Source organism: Silurus meridionalis, chromosome 1 (assembly GCF_014805685.1).
Source record: "Silurus meridionalis isolate SWU-2019-XX chromosome 1, ASM1480568v1, whole genome shotgun sequence".
NCBI lineage: Eukaryota > Metazoa > Chordata > Actinopteri > Siluriformes > Siluridae > Silurus > Silurus meridionalis.
The window spans coordinates 25,094,775-25,121,271 of record NC_060884.1 but is presented as its reverse complement, the minus strand read 5'-3'; the positions used below and the strand labels follow the sequence as shown (position 1 = coordinate 25,121,271).

General features: G+C 38.0%; 1 protein-coding gene across 1 annotated transcript in view; it reads left to right on the top strand.

Annotated features, from left to right (window-relative positions):
- The first annotated feature begins 5,459 nt into the window (after positions 1-5,459).
- The window catches only part of lrrc7 (leucine rich repeat containing 7), a 145,914-nt gene continuing 124,876 nt past the window's right edge, over positions 5,460-26,497 (top strand). Inside the window, exon 1 of the mRNA XM_046838743.1 lies at positions 5,460-6,066. The gene's annotated coding sequence lies outside the window, so the exon portion shown is untranslated. The remainder of the gene's footprint in view (positions 6,067-26,497) is intronic.

The following is a 26,497-nucleotide window of genomic DNA, read 5'->3' as shown; positions in this document are numbered from 1 at the left end:
AAATGGTGTCTCAGTCTGGTTCAGGCTACACAATCATGGGGAAGACTGCTGACGTGACAGTTGTCCAGAAGACGATCATTGACACCCTGCACATGGAGGGTAAGACACAAAAGGTCATCGCTAAAGAAGCTGCTGTTCACAGAGTGCTGTATCCAAGCACATTAATGAAATGTTGAATGAAAGAAAAAAACGTGGTATAAAAAGGTGAAACGAAGCCCATTCAAGAATTTGGGGAGATTCACAAAGAGTGGACTGCAGCTGGAGTCATTGCTTTAAGAGCCACCACGCAAAAGCCACCAGCTCCATTAGCTACAACTGATGCAGTCCTTGTGTCAAGCCACTCCTGAACCAGAGACAACATCAGAGGTGTATCACCTGGGCAAATTACAAAAAGGACTGGACTGTTGCTCAGTGGGCCAAAGTCGTCTTTTCAGATGAAAGGAAAAAAAAAAATTGCATTTGATTTGGAAATCAAGGTCCCAGAGTCTGGAAGAAGAGAGAAGAGGCACAGAATCCAAGTTGCTTGAGGTCCAGTGTAAAGTTTGCACAGTCAGTGGTGGTTTGGGGAATCATGTCATCCGCTGGTGTTGGTCCACTGTGTTTTATCAAGTCCAGGGTCAGCACAGCCGTCTACCAGGAAGTTTTAGAGCACTTCATGCTTCCCTCTGCTGACCAGCTTTATGGAGATGCTGATTTCATTTTCCAGCAAGATTTGGCCCCTGCCCACACTGCCAGAAGCACCAAAAGATGGTTAAATGACCATGGTGTTGGTGTTCTTGACTGGCCAGCAAACTCACCAGACCTGAACCCTATAGAGAATCTATGGAGTATTGTGAAGAGGAAAATGAGAAACAAGAGACCAGAAAATGCAAATGAGCTGAAAGCCACTGACAAAGAAACCTGGGCTTCCATACCACCTCAGCAGTGTCACAGACTGATCACATCCATGCCACGCCAAATTTAATTAAAGTAAAAAATAGCCCCTAACAAGTATTTAGTTCATATACAGTAAATGAACATACTTTTCAGAAGGCCAACAATTTACTAAAAATGTTTCTTTGATTGGTCTTATGAAGTATTCAAATTGTTTGAGATAGTGAATTGGTGGGTTTTTGTTAAATGTGAGCCAAAATATTCACAATTAAAAGAAATAAACACTTGAAATATATCAGTCTGAGTGTGATGAATCTATATAATATACAAGATTCACTTTTTGTATTGAATTACTCAAATAAATCAACTTTATAATGATATTCACATTTATTGAGATGCCCCTGTAAAGTTTTTTACACAAACCACAAACTGCTGTGAAGGACATGATATCAGTTTCGATTATGCACAGGATTATAGAGCTTTAACTGAGGAGTTCATTTATAGATTGTGTTAGCTGTTTGGAGAGTTGGAAAGCATAATATCTGTCTACAGGTGATATTTACACTTCATCTCGGTGCAACGCTAGACCCGAAGTACGATTAGCATTTCATTAACTCAAATTGCATCCGCACTGACAGGTATTATTTTTTGTTTAAGCAAATATTGTTTGCAGGCATATGCTGATGGGAGCACAGTCTGAAACGGTGCCTTAATTTCATTGTAAAGTCTGCTTACAGATAGTGGTGGAAGGAAAGAAAATGCTGAATATACAATAGTCAGCAAGCTACAACTTTTAAAGTAGACCCTAGGGAATTAGCAAGGTTCATTGAGAAAGTTCACTTACCCAGCAATTCTTCCCTTATAATATTCCTATCTACAATATACCTCTGCGTACATACACTATATAACCAAAAGTTTGTGGACATTTGGCCATCATAGCCATATCTGGTTTTTAAACATCCTATTCCAAAGCTCCTTTGGCTCATTAAAGATGGTTTTCCAGTACATTTTTGTGGCTGTGGGGATTTTTGCTCATTCAGGTACAAGAGCATTTGTATGGTCAGGTGCTGATGTTTTAGTCAGACCTGGGTTTCAATCACCATTGGGTTGCATTCAAAGCTCTGTCAAGGCAATTCGAGTTCTTCCACGCCAACATTGGCAAATTATGTTTTAATGGAGTTTGTTTTGTACATAGAGGCATAGTCCTGTTAGATTAGGTTTAGACTAGGTCCTTTTGTTTAGGTGAAAATAACTTGTAATGTTATACATTACATTTACATTTACGGCATTTGGCAGACGCCCTTATCCAGAGCGACTTACAACTGAGCAGGGAAGAGTTAAGGGTCTTGCTCAAGGGCCCAACAGTAGCAGCTCAGTGGTTGTGGGATTTGAACCTGTGACCTTCCGATCCATTGTCCAATGCCTTAACCACTGAGCTACCACCACCACATTAACCCTAAGCATCCAACGTTGTGGAAACAGTTTGAGGAGGAACCATATAAAGCAGGTGCCTCCATACATTTTATCACATAGTGGCTCAGATGGTAGAAGCTGTTCACAGGACAACTATAGCCTGGGCAATACACCACGGTCATTCCTCAGTGGAAGAATAACAAACCATATGTGTATATGATGACACAGTCCTCACAGTGAAGCATGTTGGTGGTTACATCCTGTTGCCTTTAGAGGCAACACTAAAGGATGTATGTTTGCTTTTACAGATATATTTTAAAAGACAAAATATACAGTGCATACGTTACCCCCATCTCAAACTAAAATGTTGGATATATTGCACAAATCACAATTATATCCATTTAATGACAAATTATGGAAAGATTCATAGGGACAAATCCTTATATAAGGCAGTATATGTCTTGAATTACAAAAAAACAATGCAGTGAGCACTTTAAAACACGACAATGCATTCATCTTCAGCTTGTTCCAAATTCTGCAGGATTAATTTCAATCTGTCCTCGAATCTTCCATTGTGCCATACTTCAAAATGCACAACTATGACAAATAACCCAACACAAAGATTTTTTTTTTGCAGTCAACGACTTGATAAACAAAAAAAATGAAGGATGAACAGCTCTTAAGACTTTTTATATTCATTCCTTCCCTTTAGCAGTTCTCAGAAATTCAACTGTTGCTAAGCAACTGTAAAAATAAAGCAGCAACCTCGTAAGTCTGATAACCTCTGAACAGTTATGTGCTGGTACTGAAACTACACATGGTATAAACACAGCCTTCCTATGTGTGTGTGTGTGTGTGTGTGTGTGTATGTGTGTGTACATACTGTATAAGGAGATAGAAGTGCTCTTTACAGACCAAAAGCATTCTTGTGCTTCCAATAACTGATGTTGAACGTTGAATATTTTGGGGACTGCTTTCCCTTTATCCAAATTAACTTTGTAATTATGATGTGCATGGGGGTAGCTCAGTAAGTAAGGCACTCGGCTCCTGACCAGACCACCACCACAATGCCTCTGCCACTACCAATTATTTAATCTAATCTCAATTCTTTGTTTTTAATTTCGAAATACAAAATTAATATAAGCACAGTATCAGGTGAAATAGTATTAGGGTTAAGCTAACTGTAGTGTATTTACAGTGAATTTGTCAGAAAAAAATTCCCCAAAATCTGTCCGATTTGATGAGATAGTGTATAGAGTCTGAAGTGTACTTCTTTAATTTTGCTCCACAACCTTGAGGCAAATGTTTTTAAGGTAAATAAAGTAAGCCTAGCATCATTCAAACAGCAAGACATTCACACACATGCATAAGAATGCATCCTCTAGCTAAGAGGCACTATTCTTTATTTTTACAGAAAAAGTAGCAGACATTCCAAACTTATTGTATATAAACTAACTCTATTACACCATAGTTGTGGCAAATCAATAGCCCTGGTACCTGTCATAAGCAGTTTTTGTGTCCAGGCAATAAATTATAAGTAAGCAAAAATACTAACGTTTGCTAAACAAATGTTTTCAAATTTAAAAACTAAACCGAAACATTTACAATTTGTTAGGGTTTGACAGGTGAATAATTCCAACGTTCCCCAGTATCTCAGGATAACACAAACAATCATTTCTGTGGAAATTAGTTTTCTAGATAAGTTTTCTCAGCGAATTATTAAAGCAACAACGTAACACATTGTTCTCTTTTTATTTTAGTTTTACACAGGTTCTTTGTACTAATAAGAACCTTTAATAAAAATGTATCTAGATGCTTTAAAATACAGCATACAGATCTTGTTTGCGAATCCTGTCAAATGCTGCACTACACACATAGGTCAAGGAGTGATTTGGCTGTCGGTCAAAAGATTTTCACTGTTGTGGGTTAATTTCCCTTAGCAATTAGACAACATTGTATAAAGCTGTCATATCCTGCTAGACAGACTTTTTTTGAAATAAGGAAATTAGAATACATGTGATGCTGGTCAACAACACAATGTGATATATAATCATGCTCTCATTCCTCTTACTCATTATTATTACACTTAACGATTTAACCAGCTCAACATGACTGCTTCAGTCTAGTTAGTTTCCAGAAAACTGAAACACTGGACTGGGCAGTAAACTGTTGCATGTATGTTTACACACAGTGGGCGAGCTAATGAACTTATCATTTGTCCACCTCTGCACTGGAACTATATAATCATCTGAATCACTTCTAATTTGCAATGATACGCCTCCTGTCTGATTCTCGTGTTTGTGCAGAGTGATACCCAACAATGTGCTCAGGAACAAAGGACTCTAATCAATACTACTTAAGATTGTCTTTGTAAACAACACAATGTCATGCTATGACTTAGACCACTTTAACTTTTTAAGATTACTGCCTGATTTAGTTTGAGGCAAAAAAAACCTCAACAATTTATATGAGCATTATGGTTGCTCTATGCTAAAGACTGGTTTGATTAAGTATTAAGAAAATGTTATATTTCACTGTGACTGAACTGAAAAAAAAATTAGTCCATGCTATAGAAACAGTGAGAGGAGTCAAGACTTAAAGGGGAAGTAGCCATAGATGATGGTTATTTAGTTTGATGCAGATTTTTAGTAATCTTAGCAATTCTCCTACAGCATTACATAGCTGATAAAAAATAAGGATCAATTATACACAGTCTAAACCTAATGTAGGAACACTGAAATGAAAAGCTAAATAAATCTCTCTTAATATAATGCTAACTATAGCTGATGTTTTTACATAATTTGAAATCAAATATAGAATAAAATCTAACCACAATTTTAAACACTAGACAAAAGCCATAATTGACTAACAGAATAATGCGCAATGGAGAGGTGTGATACCTTTACTATGCCAAAGTAGATTTTTTAAAGAACAGCACGTCCTGGAGTATGTATTAGTATAGTTATTATTTATTAGTATATAATATGGAAATGTATTAATAAGCAACACATTTCTACTTGTTTATAGGTACATTTAAATGTTGTGGAATGGCTTTAAGATGTTCCTGGTATCACCTACAGTGTATTCACTTGTTGGTTTGCTTGTATGTATCTATCTATGTATGCAGTATGTTTGATACATTTTATTCTTGCATTGAATCATAATAAAAAATCACTTCACTGGTGTTTCTTAGGTAGGTATAAAAGAGTGTTTAGATAGCTTCGTTGTCATGGCAGTGTAAGTCTGCATGGACACAGTGATGTGTGGTGTGCACTAGATGATGCTTTCACATTGCATCGCTTGTCATGCCTACATGCACACATGCGTCTTTTTATTTATTTATTTATTTGCTGTCAATACGTCAAACGTTTGTGCACGTGCTTGCCCAGAAATATCACGAATTATGACGTAATATTTCGCATTCCTTTCGTCTGACGCGAATGGTGTTTGGTAAGCGACAGAAAACTCCGAGTTCACCTCCAACTTGTGTGATTGCCGGTTTGGGAGCGTGAGGAGGAGCGGCGCATCGTGTCGCGTCGCGCGCCAGTGCAGCCATTAAAGCCTAGTGCAACACACACACGCGCGCACACACACACACACGCGCGCGCGCACACCATGGAGATGGAGCACTGAGCGCACCACGGAGATTCAGGACACATGAAAGACAGAATTTGGTGCACTGAAAACGCAATTCCTTTTGCCGGATTTTCAACGAGGAAAGCTCTGCCTCAGTGACCTTGTTGGTTTGGGCTTGCAAAAATGAGCACAAAGCTCCATGCGGTATGTAGAGCTCTTTTTTTATGCTTCAGATCCATACGTCATGTTTAAATGTAGTCCTCAGGTTTTTTTCTCTCTCTCTCAAAACCATTTCCCATTATGTCAGCATCACTGTGCATCTCTGTGCATCTGCATCTTGTTGGTTATGGAGAAACTGACTACACACTGTGCATCCTGCAGGTGAATATCTTTGACCACTTTTTTTCCCCTGACATCTGGGGCTTTCATTTGTGCATTATAACATTAGAATTGATCAAACGTTCTTAAACTTTTGCAACTCACCAGCCAACTCTTTAACAAAGATTTATATTAATAACTGTTAAAACATTTCAGAAATTCAGGGGTACATAGATCTGAAGTATGAATACCCCCGAATAGGACAGCAAACCATCACACGCATTCGCACCTACAGGAAATTTAAAATAGCATGTCCACCTACATGTGTGTTTTTTGAATGTGGGAGGAAACCGGAGACGCTTGTAGAAACCCACATAGACACTGGTAGAACATGGATAACATGGTGTTCCATTCAGTGTGTATTTCTGCCTGCTTTAGTAGCCATCAATTTTCAGATTGAACTGGGTTCCACTGAGTCGTGGTGCACCGCTGTGCTGCTCGGAAATTTGGCCTGTAGTCCCGAAAAAGGTATGTCATGGATCGAGTGAGTGCATCACAAATTCACCATCAAGCCAAAAAAGCATAAATAAATAACCCAGAAATTTTTGGAAGTGTATGCAGGTTCTTCAGAATGTTTGTGAGCACAGACAATACCACAAGTTCAGAAGTAATGCTGAGATCCTGGCACTGTGCACCCCACTGCATCATTGTACCACATGGTGTACAATATTCTGTCTCTTCATTACAACTACGATTCGTCACACAATAAATAACAAATAACTGTTATTAGCAATTATAGATTGTGTTTTCTGATGTCCCTTTGAGACCCAAATGTATTAGGAGATGATACCAATTTTTATCTCATGTTTGAAAAAATGTGATTTCCCTCTGGGAATCAATAGAGTGATATTTCTATTTTATATTGACTTCTCTGCAGGACCATGTCATGTCCAAAGTCCTGTACGATTTCACAACTTCCAAATAAAGGTCATAAATCTTATATTCAAAGTCATGATCAAGCACCATTTGATTCCCATTGGCAATAACAAGATGTTTTTAGATTTCAGTGATCCAGCATCTTAAAGAGTGAAGACTCAAACAGGAATGTTTTTACACTGTATGAATTTTGAGACTAGTCTAATGTATTTATCCCTTCTTAAAAAATACCTGGGACTCTTCTAATGCTTCAGTGGTAGTTTAAATAAACAGTTAAATCCAGACAAATTGTATTGCTGTAGCATTCTCATTACAAATTCAAATATAAATATTAAGCCATTTTATGACAATAAGACTTTGTTTTATAAATAAAATTCAGTTTTATTGGAATTTCTAGGCATTCACTCACTATTTGTTGAAATAACCTATGCATATTGTCATTTTAATTCACGGTAACCAGTTTTCTGATTGAAAAAAGCCTCAATTGCTGATATAAAGCTTTAATAGTTGGATTATGTGTTAATTTAGGTTCTTATTTTTGCATTAACTATTCAACCTTGAACAATATTAAGACATCCTTAAGAATTCCAAATGAATTTCACTAAAACTGAAGTTTCATTCAGGTTGGCAAATGAGTTCTGAACAGCCCTACTGAGGGTAAAAATGCTTAGCAGATTTGGCATGTAATTAAATACTAATTAATTATTCAAAATGAATTTTTTTAATGTGGGCAAAAAAAGGAAAGAATTCATGAATGTGCAGCACTGCACTATGCATTTACAGCAACCATTCATTTATCCTTAGTCCCTGCCTGGCCAAGGGTTGAACATTTTGAAAAAAATTAAAACAATACTAATTTAGTACAGCACAAGCTCCACTCTCGGTTTCAATCCAAATAAACATGTGGATAGTTGGATCATTAAAAAGAAACCAGTACAGATATTGGCACTGCATTACATCCCTATAGTAAAGATTTACATGTTTGTAGATATTCATGCATTTCTATTTCGAATCTCTTTACTTGCCATAAGCAAAACAAAATACTTTTTTTTTTTTATTATTATTATTAACTGACGGGCTTGTCAGGTTCTATTGAATTAATATGTATTGTGATTCATTGCAGTCAGTACCATGTCTTGGTGCAGTTCCTGAAAGAACTTGGCTTGCGTAAGTCTCAGTTTGCTGCATTCAGTACGTCTACTGCCAGTACATTAATTAAAAAGAACTGGTGCATCCAATTTTCAGTAGCATGGGGTAACTGTAGTGGAAAAATGCTCTAAAGCTTATTTATGTTGTTTTGTTAGTCTATGCTGCTTTATTAAGGATTGTGCACCTGTTATAAATCTTATTAGGGTATCAAAATAAGAATGATAAAAAAAAAAGAATAAAAAAAATCAAAATCTTTCTCCAATGGCTTTTTTTATTTACTATATATGTGCACTGTAATCCATGCACGAAAGCACATTTATTCAGAACAGCTACTGTAGCTTATATTTATCTTAATAATATATAGCACAACATATTATCTAAAATACTTAAGTAGCATCCAAGCCAGTGTGTAGCCACAAAGACTCCAAGTTTCCTCTTCTTTTATAACTAATGCAGCCAGGTCAGAGCACTCATGCCAAGAAAGGTTTGATAAGAAGTACTTCTGCTAAAGATAAATTTTCTCCGTGTGGATATTGATTTTTAAGAATCCTAATAAAAAACATGGAGTTATGTGACTTTGCTGATTATTTCACAGTCTGGAAAAAAATTTGAAATTCTAGAACAGATTTGTTTTTACCCTTTAGCCAGTTTCTGGCAGTTTCGACAGCCTTATGACCTATAATTTTGGCCCCAGATTTACAACAGCAAAAACCAGTATGAAAAAAGATGTTTCCAAAATTTTACTCTTTAAAATGTTAGGAACATAGAACTCTTCTATCCTGCCATTTTTTAATTACCAGCATCATTTTAAATGGATGATTTGTGCATCACATCAGATCGATGCAAGATGATTTGTACATTCCTATGTTTATGTTTATCCAGTGAGCAAAATAAGTTAAATTCACTGTAAAAACAAGGTATATCTGGAAGTTAAGAAATATAGAGAGAAAGTCAATCTGGAGCCAATCCTAGGAACACTGGGTTTAAATTGAAATGCACTTTGGATGGGATGCCAATGCAGGCACATTCACACATTAAGTTAATTCAAAATATCCAATGCACCTATAGGCATGTTTTGGGCTGTGGTAACCCATGTCACAGGAAAAATATACAAAATATGGCATTCTATTCCAAGTGGCTTTCTTCCTGCTCTCAGTGTTCCACAAGTTACTCTCTGCTGCCCTGAAATGAAGCCTTTGACCCTAAAGAAATTAAACTGTTATGGACTGTATATTGGAAGAGTCTGCAAATTTGAATGGAAGGGAAAAAAATTACCAGCATATAAAAGAATAAAGAAGACTTTAAAAACATTCATGCTTGTCTTTCAGGCTTGTTAATTTTTTTTTTTGTTTTGGGGCATTATTTTAAGCAAAACGTGTGGCTAAGATACTTTCTATGACATTGAGCTTTCTAAGAATGCGATGCCAAGTTTGTCACTAATTGAGAGCATCACTGAGGAGGTGCTCATGAAATACTCACAAGGTCACAAAATCTATTGCTTGAATCTTTCAAAGTTTTCTGGTCAAGATAAAATGTCCACATTATTAGGTCTTCTAGAGAAAAAGCAGGATGGATATTTTTTAGTGATTAATTGGTTTATACAGTTTCATGTATTGGTATGAGATGTGGTCTGGCATTTTCATGGTTTAACTAAATTCCTCAGCAGGTACTGTACGGTTATATGAGTGCAGGGTTAATGAAACCCAAACAGACCTGGTTTGAAATGAGCTACTGAGATGGGGAGTGGATTGCCTTAACAAAGCCAATCAGATTAAAGTAGGTCTTCTGTCATCTAGGTCACCCTGTCCTATATACACACTCGTCCCATGGAATATCCTCAGAAGGAAAAGATCAGGAAGAGCTGTTTACTGATTTTCATAATTATACAGAGGAAATGTGAACAGCAAGGATAAGTGTGGGAGTGTGTCATTGCATGCCAAAGTGATGTCACCTTGCATGCTGGGACTTTAAATTCTTTAGAGTAAATCATGTTTAAAAGACCCTAAAACATTTATGTACGGTGACATTCATATGTGTTTAAACAAAATCTGTTGATCAACATATTTTAGAAAAAGAATTTGTTGGGTTTTATTATACCAAAATAGTAACCAACATACAATTTAAATTGAAGTAGGCTTTTTTAAAAGGCTTTTCTTAGGCTTTTTTTCCCCTGAATTCCTGTATGTTGTCTATTAATTCACAGGGGACTTGTATGTGGGACAGTCCAAAAGATTTGGAAAAAAAGAAAACGTGTGTACTTGTTGATATAGAGGACTTTTATGTGAGGAGATTTGTTTCAAGTTTATAGGAAGGAGTTTTCAATGAGAGCACTTTGCACTGAAACAGTAAGAGTTAAAGCTGTAACATTAATGTTTTTGTCTATGGCAGAGTCTTCATGTTGGAGGACTTTTGAGAACTACTGTTGTAGGTTGAGGAGGCCTGGGGTGCAGTCAGCATTTTAATTCATCCCAAAGTTGCTCAATAGGGTTGACCTCAGAGCTCTATAGCAGGCCAGTCTAAACCATGTAAAGCATATGTCCATGAATCTGGCTTTGTGCACAGGGGAATTGATATGTTGAAACAGGTTTGGGTCTTCTAGTTCAAGTGACATTAAAATGTAATGCTATTACATGCAGAAACATCCTATACAATTGTGTGCCTCTAACATTGAGTAAGAACCATGCATGTCTGGAAATAGTGTCCCATTACTTTAAAGCATTACTTTATATTAAAGGATCTCATTTCATTTTAGAATCTAAACATCAGATGAACACATGCAGAGTGAGCAAAACTTTTCACCTTGTGGCTTGCAAATTTGGTCATATAGTTCTTCCAGTTCAATGTACCATATAGCTATGTGATTATTTTATAAGTAAAGCAATTTTACATTAAATAACACTTTTAAGTCATGAAAACATTGCCTGTTTTATTCTTTATTAAAAATCACTGAAGGGCTGAGACTTGGCCATGGTTCATTAGTACAGTTACTGCAGTGTTTTGTCAGAGAAGCAAATTACTGCTGTTTTCACCTTAAAAAAAAAAAAAAAAAGAAATCTATGGATGTTTCACTTACAGTTTCTTTTAGCACAGCACTAACACTCTGCCTCATGTTTTAATAGGACTTCAAATTACAAGAGTCATTTGATCCCTACAAATTTGTCTTATGTGTAAACTATTACTGCTGTTTAAAGGTACTGCAAAGCATTAGCAAGTAAGTCAAAATAAATCAAGATGCATGACTTTAAGGGAAATGATTGTGTTAATATATAATTTACTCAGGCTTGCAATGTAGACAAATAAATTTATTAACAATAATTAATACATTTGAAGCAACAAAATACAAAATATGGAGAATTCTTTAAAAAATTTTCATATACAATTTTCATTATTAATAAATAATTAAATCTCCAACCCTAGAGGGTGACCATACAACATTTGTACAAATACTTACATATCTTTATAATTTTGTCTTACTATGTTCCTATGATGCAAAATATTATTTGAAAAAATACTAAAGATATATAAATCACTATGTATGAACATTTAGTTGGCTTTGTATATCATTTCCTTATTTGTAAAATGACAAACACAATAATTCTTTTTTTTTTTTGTGTGTGTGTGTGTTTTATCTTTAAACTTGGAAATTAAGGCTCAGTTAATCTGAGGCCGTCTGATTAAATGTTACTATGTAAAATTTCAGATCTCTGTTTCTTACCCTCTTTGCGTTTCAGTTGAACATGGCCACTGGAGCTGGCAGTTTAATTCCATGGTGCATCTTCACACTCATATCTGTCAGCGGGTCGCTGCATAATTAGCTGTGAATATCTGCACAGGTTTCCATGGTGCAGCATCCTCTCTTTGCAAAGAGGCCAGCCCACACATATACACACACATACACATTCACATACACACTCACACACAGTGCAGAACTGAAGCTTTAGCACATTATTATGATTATCACCTAGTAGTGCGGGTTTGGCGTGTCCTAACACACTGTGTGGCTGCCAAAAAGACTGAGAAATTTTGCTCTGAGACTGTAGGGAAAAACTGCTGCATGGCGCTCTTTCGATCAGATGAGCTGCACAGTGCTGTATTTGGGTTCTTCATACAATTTCTCCTACAAATGCTCCTTATGTAGGACAGTCTATTTCCCATCATCTGTGAAAAAACAGGCCTTTAAATGTACTGCAGTGTTTCAGCCAGACCAGCTTCCCACATATTTCACCTTGCGATTTACGATGATGTGCATGAACTGCTGCAATACACCCCCCTCCACCCGCTTACTTTCTGTTTGATGCTTTTTGACCCCTGTCTGGTTGTTTACTCCATTTGGACTGGGCCAAGGAGCAGACTCTGAGTGTGTACCCTCTATTTCTCTCAGCAGTGCTGTTTTTGGTGATGAATATGCAACATAACCTTCTTTTGCATTCCCTCTCTCTGTCTCTCTCATTCTGTTGCACTCGTTCGTTCTTTGCAACATTTTGGCTTTTCAGCCTACAGATGAGCTTTCATTGAAGCAGTGAGTGGGCGTCTGAAGCGGGAGTGCGTTCTCTGCGGAGGGAGAGGAAGGGCTTACGGTTATGCTCTGCTGCAGGGATGCAGTATGGAGAGAGTTTTTTCGTAGACCTGAGCTGCAGTGTTCAAGTTATTTGGCATGCTTTTCTCCTTGTTTACTCACTCATACATTCACATCAGAGTAATAATCTTGAACAGTGTTATACTCAGCTTTCAGCTGTTGTCTTTAGATCTTATCAACTACAGTAGGTAAAGAATAAAATATGCTGGGACATGCTGACATAAAAAATAAAATCAGCTATAGAGCATTGTGATGTGGCCTGACACAAACCAGTGATGGTCATCGTTTGTGTTTTGTTCCTTTTAAACCAAAAGTTGCTAGTAATTACATTTTACATTCATTAAAGAATATTAAAATCATAATTTCTATTTACTTACAGTTACATTTCATTTAATGTGGAATATTTACAGTATCTCACAAAAGTGAGTACACCCCTTACATTTAAGCCATAATTTTGGTATATGTTCTCAAAAGACAATACTATAGAAATAAAACTTGGATATATTTTAGAGTAGTCAATGTGCAGCTTGTATAGCAGTACAGATTTACTGTCCTCTGAAAAGAACTCAAAATACAACTATTATTGTTACCTGGCAACAAAAGTGAGTACACCCTAATTGAACATGTAAAAAGTGTGTCCAAAGTGTCAATATTTTGTGTAAGCACCATTGTTATCTACCAATGAATCCTCCTTTGCATGGAATTCACCAGAGCTGCACATGTTGTTGCTGGGATCCTCTTCCACTTTTCCATAATGACATCACAAGCTGCTGGATGTTAGACACTTTGCTTCTCCACCTTCTGCTTTAAGATGCCCCACAGGTGCTTTATAGGGTTCAGGTCTGGAGACATACTTGCCCCTTCCATCACCTTCACCTTCAGCTTCCTCAGCAAGGCAGTTGTCATCCTAACGGTTTGTTTGGGGTTGTTTTCATGTTGGAAAACATCACTAGGTTATGTAGGTAACCCTAGTTCCCTGAGGAAACGAGAGCTGGCTCTCTCGAGGCTGGCTTCTGACCCTTTCAGAACAGCTGGGGAGATCCCCTGCAGCTGTAAATGCTTCCCAAGCAGGCCCCGGTCCCCTCCATTCCCAGTGGGAACAGAAGAGTCAACCAGTGGATTGGGACTGTGCTCTGTGAAAGAGCTAACAGTCTGGCCTCCTGGTGGTGTCAAGGAGGTACCGCTACCGCAAGTGTGAACCGCACTCCCCAAAGCAGGGAGCTCTGATTGTCAGGGCCATTGCATCACTGCCCGTTTGTTCGCAAAGAGGACCACCCTCAGGCTGGCCGACCCCTTGGGCTTGTCCGGGTGGCAACGCTCTGCTTTTGGGCTTCACGCCGCCCGTGAGAGGGCGGGGAAAGTACTGCTGAAACGCCGCTGACTATGTTTTAGACTCCTGGAACCTGTTGACTACCTCGCCTACTGCGTCACCAAACAGACTCGAAATAGCTATCGGGGCATTCAACAGAAAAACCCTGTCCCCGTCAGGAATTTCTGACAGCGTGAGCCACAGATGCCTTTCTGTGGCTACTAAGGCTGACATGGAGCGACCCACGCCGTTTCCTTGGTGGCTCTAAGGCTTAGGTCGGCAGCACTACGTGACTCCTTGATTTCGTCAGCCCCTAAGTTAAATCCCTCGTCCAACTTTTGCAGCAGATCGGCCTTTTTTTGCAACACACCTATACTGGGAAGACAGCCCAAGGCTTGACCTGCTGCTGCGTAAGCCTTGCCTACTAAGGCCGAAGGCCTTAACGGCTTAGTAGGCAACACCGGAGCATTCAGCGATGCAACACCTGGGGACAGATAGCCAGCTAGCGTCTCTTAAACCCTGAGCATCTCCCCATAGCCGCACCCCTTAAACCCCACTGTATAGTAAATGCAGGGGAAGGGTACATGGCGCATATAGGGTCTCCCAAGACCTAGACACCTCGCTGGAAACGGTAGGCCCTGGGGTGGAGGCTGTGCCGCAGGACACAGGAAATGCTCATCCAGCTTGCTGGAAATGCGTTGCTTCCGCTTCTCGTTAGGCCAAGCTATCTCTAGCTTAGCGACAGCCAGCGTCACTACCTCCAGGAGCTCCTTGAACAGCACAGGCTGTGAGGAGTTTGTGGGCTCGCTAGCATCCGAAAACTTTCCTTCCTTGGAGCAGGAGATCCGGCGCTCCACATCACACGTGCTTTCGGGGAACGGGAGCTCAGCCCAGTAGGGTAGGTTGGAGAGAACTCATCTGTCTCCATGCCTTCTGCTAGGTCAGCCTGTGAGCCCCACGACCTTCTGTGCCGATTTGCCTCGGCGAGAGCGGGGCCTAAGCCGCGAGGGAGATAACTCTCCTCGAAGAGTGATCTTCAGGAGCGGAGTATGCGAATAACAGCACGGACAATCGTCTCTATTAAAAGCTGATTGAGCATGCTCCACTCCCAAACAAACAACACAAAGCTCATGTGTGTCCCCCCTGTAATGAAACAGGAGCAAGAAGGGACACACATGCGAAAGTGTGTTTGATATTTAGCCATGCTGCACAGATACACACACACAAAGCGCTTACCTGAACAACAGAACCTGATGTCGCAGCCATCGTGCTCTTATTTTGTAGCTTCCTGGTTTGCGGCGACGTCCCCCACCAATGACGTCACGACTGCCTATTGGCCAGATTTTACACATGATTCAGAGCATAAATAATGCCAAACCATTTTCGACGCAGCTCAGGTTCCTAAAAGTGAACTGATGTTCAGCCTAGTGCTTCAGAATGTCACAGTAAATGTTGGAATCCATGTTTCTCTCAATGAACCACTAGCATTAACCATTAGCAGCAGCACTTAAGCAGCCTTAGACCATGATGCTACCACCACCATGCTTAATTGTAGTCAAGTCACAATTTTCTTAGTACTCCTCACCAAGGCGTCACCACACATGCTGGACACCATCTAAGCCAAACAAGTTTATCTTAGTCTCATCAGACAACAGGACATGGTTCCAGTAATCCATGCTCTTGGACAGTTTATCTTCAGAAACAAACTGACCTTCTGCAACCTCTAATGCAATGCTGGCAGCACTCATGCATACTTTTGAAGCCAGCTTCTGCACCTGACACACAGCACATGGACTCAGTGATGGGCCCTTGGGATGGGCCTGTTCAAAGAGGAAACTGTCTGAAAAACCTTTGTATGACAGTAACTCAGTTTTAGAGTGTTTCCGATCTTCCTATATTCTAGGCCATTTTTGTGGAGAGCAACAATACTAATTCTGAAATCCTCAGAGAGTTCTTTACTATTAGGTGCCATGTTGAACATCCTCTGGTCAGTGTGAGAGAATTGTATTCAAAGCACCCAATTTTAATTGCTCTAATACAAAATTTGTATGGTCCTGTCAAGCAGACAAAAACATGAACATGATGAATAGGACATGTGGTTAAGGGCATTAGGGTGTACTCACTTTTGTTGCCAGCTATTTTGACAATAATGGCTATGTTAAATTATTTTCAGAGGACAGTTAAACTGTATTGCTAAGTTTAATTTGTATAGTATTGTCCCTTGAGAGGATATGCTAAAATGGTGCGGGGCTGTATTTACTTTTGTAAGATACTGCATATATGCCATCTGTTAGGGCAGAGGTGCTAATTGCTCATTGGTTCTCCATATTTTGGCTCTAAGTGCATGTGATGTGCACTAATGCTATGGTTTTTTTATTATTAAACTGGAGCAGACCACAGAGCAAAAGCAACTGACCATCTTTTAATTCAAGGTCCTAATTAAAACACTCTGGAGCCAGCCTGATCGTAGGAGGAGAGGCAAGTAAATGAGAGGCGAGAGAGCAGAGTAATGTGACTGAAATGCATAGTGATTTCCTTCATATCTCTCTCCTTCTCTCCCCTTCTCTGTTGTGTCATTTAATTGCAGTTTCTTTCGCACAGTTCTAGAAGCAACAGGATGGAAAAAAAAAAAATTAATACCTATTCCATATTCACTCATCAATTCGTCAGAGAACGATCTTGCACAATTTACATAGTGTTCAGATATTCATAGATTGCTTGAATATTCATAGTCGTTTTGAGTAATTGTGGTATGTGGGGCAGAAATCATTCTATGCTTAATTTTCTTTCTGCTTTATACCACAATACTTTTAAATGCTTGATTCTGATTAGTAACAGAGTGTGGACTAATTTTCTGTAACAGTAGCTTTGACAGTAATTTACAACTTCTAGGCTTTATTGCACTTGTTGATATCTGAAGTGGCAGAGTTAAAGTTGTAACTTTGTAGGTGTGTCGTATTGGAAAGTACTATTAGAGTTGTGTAGGTTTATTTTTTTCACTTTATTAACCAGGAGACATAAAAAGGAAAGACTGGTACAAGATATCTGTATTTAGTGTCCATTACTAAATACAGACATCTACACATAATTATCGTATTTTTGTGACTATAAGCGCTACTTTTTTCCCACGTTTTGAACCCCGCGGCTTAAACAACGAAGCGGCTAATTTATTCATTTTTCCTGGGTTTTTTCCCGGTTTCACAAACTTCAAGCCAAAAAACTGAACCCAATAACATTAGACCAATGAAATTTCCGAAAGGAAACGAAAAAAAGCACCCCACCTGTGTTCTGAGCTGCTCGGCATCGGGAGAAAAAACTTTTTTAAATGCACGAAGATGCCAAAAGATAAACTCCCGATAGAAATAGTTGTGAAAGGAAGGAGGAAGACAGTGAACAATGACTTTCTTGGTCGGCTACTGTTTAGATACAAGCCGTTGTAACGTGTTGAGTCAGGGTGAAGGGAGAGCTCGCTTCTGGCATGCTATTCCCAAAATACCGCTATGCTCCTAAAGGAAGCGCAACATATTTCACCCGTTACACCGTGTGTAACGTGTCTTTCGTTAAAACCTGTGTAAAGTACATTAGTGTAGACACCTGCGGCTTGTAGACAGGTGCGGCTTATTTATGTTAAAAATACAAATATTTGTAAAATTCAGTGGGTGCGGCTTATATATGGGTGCGCTTTATAGTCCGGAAATTACGGTAAGTAGTAACAGGGGCGAAATAGTTTCATGGCTGTTTCACAACAATGTTTCTGTAAATAACAGGACACCCTGTTGTGTTTTATCCCTTTGTAATTTTTCTTGCAATTTTAAAGATAATGTTTAGACAAAAAGCATTAAATTAAGAATTTTGTCAGAAAAGTTACTTCTCGTCACATCAGTTCATAGTCATGTAACATACCAAGGTTTTCTTTGAATTTTCCAGAAATGTTTTTATTTTGTTTGATGTATTCTTCAAGAATATTCTTTGGCATGAATGCCTCATGATCAGTCCCCACTGAAAGTGTATCAGCCATTAAACATGGATCATGCAGTGATTTAGAATAATAATAAAAAAGCTTTATATCTAATTTCCACAGTGGCACATGAGGTGAATTATGTGTTATGTGAATGCATTCTGTGTCTTGAAAGCAGTTTCGGTAACAATCTTTTTCTTGTCATGACCTAATAATTTAGAAATTGGTCAGCACCATTCAGGCTATTGGTGCAGGCTCTGTTACTAATCATAAGTACATAAAACACATATCTAATCATCTCTCTGATACCCATCAGAGACACTGCTATGGTCAGCATGCAGCAGCTTTACTAAACTCGCAGGAACATTGTTATGGTACCTGTGAACTGAGCTAAACATACTTAATGTTGATTTTTCAAGATTTTTCCACTCTCTCACATTAAGGCCTTCCCTAACTTGAAATGTTTGACCAGAAAATACCATCTGTTAATGAATTTTGGCACTGCTTAATCTGTGCTGTTTTACAGATGATAAATAAATGATCAAGGCTGGAGGGTTGTTTTCACAGAAACAGAGACTGTGGCCTGGTCATATAGGTCATGTTTAATGTTTCTTTTTAATCTGTATTTTCTTTAATGACCCAGCATTTCTGTGTACTGATCCTCTTCTTGGAACGTTTTCTGAAAGGGCAACTCTTCAGAAAGGATTTCATGATTCTACATACAACCTTTAAGGGTGCCCCACTGGGACAAAAACTGAAAAACCCATTAGGTTGAAATATTATACAGTAAAACCCTGTTGTACGAGCAACCTATAGTACGAGCAAACCCACGCTGCCGGTTCCCCGTTTTCGGCTCTCGTTGTTCAGAGCAGCAAAAACTTAACTTTTTTTAGTTTTATATTTTTATTTCACTAGAAATCTTGAAAAATGTCTCCCAAGAAAATCAGTCATGGTGCTGTGAAAACGAAAGTAAATAGAATTACCATGGAAACAGAGGAGGTTATGAGCGTGGTGCGTGTCTCACACTCGCAATCAACCACTATCACATGGGTCAGTGTTAAATTATGTTCACATTACGGTAATTTGCGGTGTATTTGTTTGTTAAAATAGGCTACAAATACTTTTTAAGGGCAGAAATAAGCGATCGAATGAGATCTCGGAACGAATTAAATCGCTTTTACATTCATTCTTATGGGGAAAATCAGTTTGAACATACGAGCAAATGGACCTGTGAGCAATTTTCAAGAACGGATTATGCTCGTACAACAGGGTTTTACTGTATGTATATATATATATATATATATATATATATATATATATATATATATATATATATAAACTAAACAATTTTATATATTATATTATATATATATATATATATATATATATATATATATATATATATATATATATATATATATATATATATAAAATTGTTTAGTTTTATGAAGAGAGTTTTTTAGTTTATTGTTTAGTTTTATGAAGAGAGTTATGTGGAACATTTTTAAAGGGAAATCCTCTCTTCAACTTTTTGTACAGCAGGGATTCTTATAATGTTTAGTGTTTTGGTTGAATTGTTCTATGTGGAATATGTTCTTTAAAGAACCCCTCTGCTGTAGTTTATGGATATAATATTTAAGGGTTTTCCAAGGGGACTACCTGAAGAGCCTTTATGGTGCTATTTAGGACCTGTTTAGGATCTGTTTCTGGTCCTGGATTCCAATCACTCCTAGAAAAGGTATTTTTTTCTTTTGATGATCAATGGTTTGAGCTTTCTATCAGAGTTCTAAAGATAACTTTTTTTCTTAAAGGGCATCCCTCTGTTGTAGGATTTTTCATATAACCTTAGAATCACAGATACCTCTAGGGTTCTTTGGTGGTTAATGAAGAAGTTCTATATAGAGCATTTTCTTAAAGGAAAATCCTTTGTTGTCAGACTCTACATATAACCTTTATGGGCTCCCCAGTGTGGCAAAACTGAAAGAATTTTAGGAGTTAAGGTGAATGGTGTGCATTTATCACTGATGAGCAGCCATGGAGACTGTGGCAAGGAAAAACTCCCTTAGATGTTTTGAGGAAGAAACCTTGAGAGGAACCAGACTCAGAAGGGGAACCCATCCTCATTTGGGTGACATCAAGAGTGTGTTTATAGTCTTTAAACAATACAGAACACTGGAGAGTGCAAACTAACATGAGCACTGAAATGTAAGATTATGAGTAATGTCCTTTCTACAGTCTTTTACTGTCATTTGTGGTTATAAAACTAGGAGCTACTGAGCAACTCATAAAATAGCTCAACATTTGCGATCATCACAGATCCAACACCAGCTTCTCCATGCCAGAGCCTTTAAACACTCATGGAGGTCCAATGTCAAAACTCCACATGAAGTGGGATCCAATTGGCACTGGTACCTCTTTAGATGGTTTGGGATGTTTGGTGGGTCGGCATCTACTTCTTTAAAGGTCCACAATCTTCATGAGGTGGGAGGTGACTGGGGCTTGTGCAACCTCAGGATGCCTCTGGATGAGTAGAGAAAGAGAAGCAGTGGAGAGGAATTAGCGTAGCTGCTGTTCATGATATTAACAAGCACAAGTTGACAATGTGCATGTGATCAAATGTACTGGAGCACAAGATTATGATATGATGTGTGTTATGAGTAGGCTTTGCTAAAAAGATACGTTTTTAATCTGCACTTATACTGGGAGAGTGTGTCTGAGCCCCGAACACTGTCAGGAAGACTATTTTAAAGTTTAGGAGCTAAATGTGAAAATGATCTACCACCTTTAGTGGACTTTGCTATTCTAGGAACTACTAGAAGTCCAGAGTTTTGAGATCTCAGGAAGCATGACGGATTGTAGCGTGTAAGAAGACTGGATAGATACATGGGAGCCAAACCATTTAGTGTTTTGTAAGTAAGTAGCAGCAGTTTGTAGCCAATTCGAAACTTAACAGGTAGCCAGTGTAGGGATGATAAGATTGGGGTTATATGGTCATATTTTCTCGACCTTGTGAGAACTCTGGCTGCTGCATTCTGGACTAATTGTAGCTTGTTTATTAATGATGCAGGACAACCACCTAGTAATGCATTAACAATAGTCCAGTCTGGAGGTCTGGACAAGCTTTTCTGCATGAGATATAGATAACGTTTCTTAGTTTTCATAATACAGTGTTACAAGACATCAAATATTAGCTATCTCATTTTATTTTCTGATATTGTTGCACTATATTGAAACACACAGGAAAGGTATGAAAATATGGTGTGATTAATGTAACCTGAGCCCACTAACATGTTCTGGGTGTGTAAGGGTTAAGAATACGATTGCGTCAGAGCTCCCACATCAACCATTGCCTCTGTTTCAGTGATGAATACCTGTTTCAGCTGGACTAATCCATTTGAAAGAGGCAATATTACACCCCCAGATGGCCAGCTTTTTTTTTATGCATAGGAAAGGTTCAGATCTCAAACTATTGAATAACCTTGAATAGTATTATCCACCTTCGGTATTGCTTCTTGACGTTTTGTCTGGAGTTCACTGTTAACATAACATGTATCTGGTGTATTCAAATTAGAATATATGTTAGCACTTCAGTTTTATGTGTCACATATGCTGTACAGTACTGGATACCAAACAGAGAAAACAAATGCACAAAAACAAAAAAAAGGCAGACAGGTTTTGGGTATTTTGGGATATAAAAAATGAAGATACTGGTAATTGTCTTAATATAGTATCAGGTGTTAAACTGATATTAAGTTAAGGTTTAATTTACACATAACTAATAACTAATACTAGTACTGTTTCAAAAACAGTAGTTTTCTGATCAGTTGATAGCTGATGCATTATATTAATCTAATATAATATAATCTAATATAACCTCTATACTGGAGTGAAAATATTAATATTACTGAGATTAAAGTGATTGAGATCTACTTAGCTAGAAAATTAGCACTATACCTGTCCATCTCTAAACAGGCTCAGTAGATGGAGCCATGGCTGCATTTTCAAACCACCATCAAGCCTTTTTTTTTTTTTTTTTTTACAGACGTTATCTGCATTATGATGTTTGTATAAAAATATCACTTATGGGTGATGAACTTGCAGACTGTGTGTAACATATCAACTCTGGCCCCCTTCAACATCTAATCTCTGCCCTTCAAAGCTAAAATTCATTCATTGCAGTAAAAAAAAAAAAAAAAAACATTCCTCATGGTATCCTGTAAAGTGGTTCTTTCAAGTCAAAAGTGCGTGCTTTTGTGCCTCGTCATAGTTTGCATGCTCTTGGCATTCTACAGTAGGTGATAAAATGACAGAACTTAATGCACATCCGCTGTCTTGCACTTTCTCCCCCGTTCCCTGCAGTTTCCATGGCAACTCCATGCAGCATGCCCGCATTTCGGCCCACTCAGGCAGTGTCGCTCGCTGTGGAAGTCACGAATAAAACGTAGTCGCTGTGCACCTCGTCGTGAGCACTGCAGCACACGCTCGGGCATTTCCGCCTGACCTCACGCACTTAATCAGCTTTTTCAGACATCTATCTCTCTCTTTCTGTCATTTTCTTTTTTTCCTGTCTGGGCAAGCAGAGCAAAAAGGAAAATGTCTACATGAAGTGATATGTCATCTTTTTTTCCTGGGTCATTGCGAAAGGGCGCAGAATGCTCACATACAGAGTCTCTGGAGGTTGCAATTTTTTTGATTTCACGTGTCTTGGGGCTTTAATTTGGCTCAAATGGCTTTTAATAACACACAAATTTTAATAATGCATCTTGTGTTAACACTACTCTGTATCAAATGAGTTACCAGGCCCAGTGATATTACAGGTAATTTTCACGAGAGCTTTAATAATTATGGCATAACAGCTTCTGAGAAAAAGGTAGATGAATCTAGTTGATGTGTCTAACGACAGCTATTATGGTATGCAATGATGGCTAGTGGGGATATTCAGTGGGGGACTAAACTCTAACATTTTTCAATAACTTGACAATGAAACTATTAGACTTAAGTAATGTAATATGTCACAAGGTCTTATTTATGACATAATGATAATGTAGGGCAAAGTATTAAACACACACTCAAAAGCCCACTCTAAAAGCAGCTGCATTCATAATTCCTTTGTCATTTTTGGCATCATACTGCCTTTCCTTATAATACCTAACACGTTCAACGGAGAAGTTCTGTTCGAACAAAAAAAATAAACCCTGTTCTATGTTATTTCATATATTTTGTAATTTGTTTAAGCGACACATGCTTTTAGTCCTAAAGGCACAAAAAAAAAGGATTTTAAAGTAAAGTGTTCGTTACACCTACGACTGTATTTCACAATGCTTTATCAATCACTGTTGATGACGTGTCACTGATGTGTCACTGACGATGACAAATCTATGGGCTGTTTCACTCTGTGTAATAACCTGACACAAGTGTCAGTGATAGGCAGAGGCGTTTCTCTGGACTGTTCTGTGCTGTTGTGGACTGTTTCGGGACTCCTGAATTATACCTACGGACCCATATACTTTTTTATAAGCAATAAAGAAGAGCATTTATGGCTTTATTAAAGAAATATTTAAATGCATTATACACCCCTTTCAACTAAGTTAAATATAATTTGAAATAGAAAATTTGGAAATCAAAATGGTAGTATTATGTTTAAATGAACTGATTGCACATAATGTAAATTTAATAATAATAATTATTAGTAGTACTAGTAAGTACATTTTAGGTAGTTATTATACAATTCAGGAATTAAACAAGGAACAATACCAAGATTACCTAAATGCACAATTCCCCTCATTTTAAAAAAATAAGCATTTAAATGAACACTTGCCACTGGAGTTGTGTTCTCATGACAAACTTAAAAGGGGTTAATGTAAAGGTAAAGGATTATAAGTATGCTTTAATGCAATAAGCCACTTTCTTAACAAAAGCCTTAGTGTTATATTCTACATGCTAGATGCACTCTAGTGCTGAATTAAGCTTCTCAACTGGGCAAACTACAGACTAAATCAGTGCTGTGTTTATTATTCTGTATATATTTTAAATGACTGAGTCAAACATTTTGAGAAAAAGGCCAAATGCTACTAAGCAAACCAACACAATAATCCTCAAAATTCTCAAAACAGGGCAGTAAAGTCTAGCTATCTGATTTTAGCTAGGTTGCCCTTTGCTTCCTTTTTTACTTGTTTTCTCTTTCTTTTCTGGCTTGGGCTGGAAAATAATATTTGTATTATTCTGAGTATTTTTTTTTTCTCACAACAGATATTTTCTGCTTTATGCTATTTGTTGAAGACTGCAAACAATTACATGTGGATGCCTGAAATGAAACATCATATTGCTTTTTTTTATAATTGAAAGACAATAAGGGCCTATTGGTACTTTATATACAGGTGCATCTCAATAAATTTTATAAATATATATTCATATAATTATAAAAATCATTAAAAAGTTGGTTTATTTTGGTAATTCAATACAAAAAGTAAAACTTGTATATTATATAGATTCATCACACACACAGACTGATGTTTACACTGTTTATTTCTTTTTATTTTAATGATTATGGCTTACAGCTAATGAAAACCCAAAATTCAGTATCTCAGATAATTTGAATATTGTAAAAAAATTCAATTTTGGAGACTTGTGATGTCACACTCTAATCAGATAATTAAATTCAAACACCTGCAAAGGTTTCCTGAGCCTTTAAATGGTGTCTCAGTCTGGTTTAGGCTACACAATCATGATGAAGACTGCTGACTTGACAGTTGTCCAGAAGACGATCATTGACACCCTGCACATGGAGGGTAAGACACAAAAGGTCATCGCTCAAGAAGCTGCTGTTCACAGAGTGCTGTATCCAAGCACATTAATGGAAAGTTGAATAAAAGGAAAAAACGTGGTATGAAAAGGTAAAACGAAGCTCATTCAAGAATTTGGGGAGATTCACAAAGAGTGGACTGCAGCTGGAGTCAGTGCTTCAAGAGCCTCCACACACAGAAGTATCCATGGGCTACATCTGACGCATTCCATGTGTCAAACCACTCCTGAACCAGAGACAATGTCAGAGATGTATCACCTGGGCAAAGGAAAAAAAGGACTGGACTGTTGCTCAGTGGGCCAAAGTCGTCTTTTTTAGATGAAAGGAAAGAAAATTTTGCATTTCATTTGGAAATCAAGGTCCCAGAGTCTGGAATAAGAGAGGAGAGGCACAGAATCCAAGTTGCTTGAGGTCCAGTGTAAAGTTTCACAGTTAGTGGTGGTTTAGGGCAGAGGTGGCCAACCCGCGGCTCTCGAGCCGCATGTGGCTCTTTGCCTGGTTTCATGCGGCTCTTACGTCCATATCAAAGTTTGTGTTTGTTTTTTTAATGTGCGTGTTCGCTTCGCTTGAGTTAATACGGTATTTTTAAGACTTATATGATCTTGCCCTTACTGGAAAACTTTGCGGTATTTTCATCTCACGCACATGCGCATTTGACGAAAATGCTGCGATGAACTCAAGCGAAGCGAACCCGCACATAAAAAAAACACAAACAGAAACTTCGATATGCAAATTGTTTACTTAAATTTAAAGTAAACAATTTGTGTCAAGTTCGCTCTCAAAATGTCAGGAAAGAATGCACAGCAAAACAAAAATATGAAGCTGAATTCAGGATGGTTTTAACAGAGTGGGAGAGTTTATATATTTTTCGTTGAACCTAATGACAAGTCATTCTGCCTTATGTCAGACGTCATTAGCGCATTTTAAAGTTTCAAATCTTCAGCGCCACTTCAGCTCACTCCATGCTAACATCGACCAGGAATTTCCAAAAGGGACTGAACTTTACAAACACAAGTTGGTCACTTTAAAAAGTCAGGCAGAAAAGCAGATACAGTTTTAACTGGTTTAGAACATTACACAAGCTGAAAAGCCATACAATGAAGGGGAGTTCATTAAAAAATGCCTCAGTGACAAAAAACGCTATTGTAAATTATTATATTTTTACTATATTTTGCTATTATTATTATTATAGTTTGTGGACTTGGTTGAACTGAGAGTTTGTGTGTGTGAGAGTGCACACAATGTTTATTGTTGAAAATGACTGGCCTGTGGTCTTAGTACTGTAGGAGTCCATTTCTGTCATTATCATGTTGGTGTGTGACATTTACAATAAATCTGGCTGCGCAGAGGTGTGTGTGTGTGTGTGTGTGTGTGTGTGTGTGTGAGTATGGGATGGGATGGGATGGGATGGGTGATGTTCGTTTGTGCCCATGTGTATGATGTAGCTCTTAGCGGTAACAGTAAAAAATGTGGTTCTTGGTCTCTTGACTGGTTGGCCACCCCTGGTTTAGGGAGTGATGTCATCTGCTGGTTTTGGTTCACTGTGTTTTATCTAATCCAAGGTCAGCACAGCCGTCTACCAGGAAG